Genomic DNA, 3,586 nt, shown 5'->3' with positions numbered 1-3,586 from the left:
GTAGCCTACTAGATTGACGTGTGACGTACTTTATTGTATGTTTTCATGTTTTGGAGTCCAGGGGGGTATTTCACGAAGTAGGATTACTGAGTTAGCTGGATAACTACGCTGAGCAAAAACCTGATTTTGCTTCAGTCTATGTTCGAGATACGGTAGGGTTCCGGTATTTTCTCAGTGCAGTTATCCAGTTAAATCAGTAATCCTGCTTCGTGAAACAGGGCCCAGTTGGCCAAGAACTAGATTCGCTTAAAAACGCCATTTTTTTGGAATCGTTGGTTTAATACATTTTCTGTTTAGTAGGATCATTCATCTTTATTCTCTGTCAAACTTTCCAAAACAGTAACGGCACAGATCGGCATGTGTCAAATAAAGTGACAAATGCGGAAAAATAGCACTCTGGGCTGACAAATAAAGCAATTGTTTTCCACGTGCAAAGGAAATTGAAAATTAATCACCTATACAATTTGCTCTTATTTAAATCACTAGTTGTAGCTGCGATATTACTCTTGTGTGAGCGGGCTATCACCTGTCCTATTCACAACTGGGATAAAGACGAGACTGTCAAATTTAATCTTGGTGAACGTATCAGATTATACACACGTTTTGCAACCCTTTATTACCGAGGCAAAGGTCATGCAGTTGAATGTGTTGGGACTCTTACCAGCTGTTTGTTTCAGCGAATGGGGAAATGAATACAGGGTACTTAAAGCTTAAATAAATATTAGTAAAAGCAACGTGTTCATATACGAATTCATACAATCAAGTGTAAAAAAAAAAATGTTTACTAAAATTAAGATTATTAATAATTGAACTTGCTATCCAATGTAAAATGGTAATATGAGCGACACGCCGTTTGAACGAGTACCCTTATTGTCAAAACTACAAAGAAACAAGGCTACTCAAGTGTTGTGATATGTTCTGGTACGGTACCCCTAGTGTATGGCAGTCCTTCATTAAGTCGCACAGCTGAAAAGTTAACACCTAAATCATAATGCATGAAACCATCAAATGTTAATGCGGGAGATTAATTTTATAGTTGGAGCAGTTTGTGTGGAGAGAGAGGGAGAGAGATGCACTTTCCTTGGAACAGTCCATCTGATATCTTCATTCTCACATCTTTATTCCAAATTTCAGCCACCATTCAAACATTTTACAAAATATGCACTGACAGTGACTGAAATTGTTTAGCAATTTTTGTTTTTACTCTCATATTGGCATTCTTCTCATGCTCAGTTGAATTCATTGGCCTGTTCTATTTCCCAAGTGCTTGTAAGCAGTGCCACTTTCAAAAGACAAAACAGCAGTCTCTGACACCACGAATAGTGTCAGATTGTCCAAACATGTTAACCTGTGAACATGAGAAGCAACCAAACAGAAATACCAAATATGAATATTCTGGAAAACGTGTCACAAAAGTCAGTACTGTGGAACATTCAATATCTCAGACACTAAATATCATGTTCACTAATGTTTGCACGATATCAATTTCCTTTTGTTTCGCGGAAAGGGTGTATATGGATTTTGTTTATTGAGAAATGCTTGATTAAAGCTTTATGCTTTATCTTTACTATACTTAATTTGCTACTTTGTGGGATTCACTGAGGGTATCTGCCACTGTGACAGCAGCACTGAAAACAGAAGGAAACTGAACTAACATTATCATTGTGCAATTCACTACGTGTTCATAATTATCTCACAGAGCTTATAATGCCAAACAAGCAGATCTATTGTGAGGGAAAAATGGAACAACTAAACAACCTCTGGGAAGTAATGTGATTTACTAGCGAAAGAGGTTATTACATAAGGTTTATTAGTCAGGCCATCAATATTTTACAGATCACGCCTGAATTACAAACCAGAAATTTCCGCAAAGTGCAAACCTGTGCACACTGAAGCATGGTCTTCGCTGACGATATGCTGTAGAAAATTGCTCCAACCACAAGATGGCACTGCAATAGCCATTTTGGGATAAAAAGCCAATCACGACCTTGCAATGTTACAGTATGTGCTTCAAGGCCACATTTGTCTATGCTTCTTGTTTACTTTCTTTGTCATCATTTTTTGCTGTTGATAGTTTTGGAAATTAAATACAAGTAGCTCAACAGATGTTTAACTTTACTTTCCTAAGGGGACTTAGTAAATTAACAGGTTTAATAGATGCATTTTGTAACATGGAACAGAAGTTAATCGTCATAACAGTATGGGGCTTGTTTTTATTTTTTTGGTTCAATTTTGCACAGATTCCTTACTCTACCTTGTACAGTTACGTGCAAAACGTATTGGCACAGTGGCGCAACTTTCATTATTTTGGCTGTGTACTCCAGCACATTCAATTTGAAATAAAATATTGATTATGAGGTTAAAGTTCATACTGTCAGGTTTGAGGGTATTTACATCCATATCGGGTGATCAGTGTAGGAAGTACAGCCGTTTTATACGTAATCCCCCATTTTAGGGGGACAAACATAATTGGACAGTTGGCTGCTCAGCTGTTTTTTTTTTTTTTGGCCAGCTGTGCATAATTTCATCATTAGTTAATGTACAAGAAAGCTAACAAAAGGTACAGAGTTGATTCTAGGTGCGAAATTTGCATTTGGAGTCCATTACTGTTGTCTCTGAACATGAGGACCAAATAAGTACCAGAGTCAGTAAAGCACACCATCATGAGGCCGAAATATCTGAATAAATTGATCAGAGCCGGGACATTTGGTGTGTCAAAATCAGCTTTTTGGTACTGTACTTTGAGAAGCCAGAATGTCCCGGTCAGCTTGGCTATAGCAAACAATCTGAAGACCACTCTAGTGGATAATCAAAGAATACTTTCAATTGTGAAAAAAAAAAATTTCAACTGTTGAACAGATCAAGAACACTCTCCAGGATGTAGGCATAGATTTGTCAAAGACAAAGCATAAAAGCATAAAAAGAAGACTACACCAGCATAACCTCAGGGGGTTCACCACAAGGTGCAAACCACTAGTAAGCCTCAAGAACAGAATGACCAAGTTAGTTTGCTAAAGAAAAAATGCATTAAATAAGCTCTAGAGTTCTGGAACAAAATCTTATGTATAGATGAGTATTGCTCTGTCTCAAAGTGGCAGAACTAGGAAAGTGTGAAGAAAGAAAGGAACTACTCATGATCCAAAGCACCCCCTCATCTTTAAAACATGGTGGAGGTAGTGTTATGGCTTGGGCATGTATGGCTGCCACTGGAACTGGCTCACTCGTCTTTATTGATGTGACTGCTGACTGCTGACAGCAGCAGGATGCAATTCTGAAGGGCACAGAATTTGCTCAGATCCAACCAAATGTCTCAAAACCCATTGGATGGTGCCTCACCTGGCAGCAGGACAATGACCCCAAACATACTGCTAAAGCAACCAATGATTATTCAGGGCCATAAAGTGGAATTTTCTTGACTAACCAAGTCAATCACCCATCCTGAATCAACTGAAAATGCATTTCACTTGTTGAAGACAAGACTGAAGGCAAAATGCCCAAGAAAAAAACAGGAACTGAAGATGGCTCCAGTACAGGCCTAGCAGAGCATCACCAGGGAAGATGCCCAGCATCCAATGATGTCTATAGG

The sequence above is a fragment of the Anguilla rostrata genome, chromosome 8, assembly GCF_018555375.3.
Source record: "Anguilla rostrata isolate EN2019 chromosome 8, ASM1855537v3, whole genome shotgun sequence".
In the NCBI taxonomy this organism is placed as follows: domain Eukaryota; kingdom Metazoa; phylum Chordata; class Actinopteri; order Anguilliformes; family Anguillidae; genus Anguilla; species Anguilla rostrata.
Note: the sequence above shows the minus strand (reverse complement) of the source record.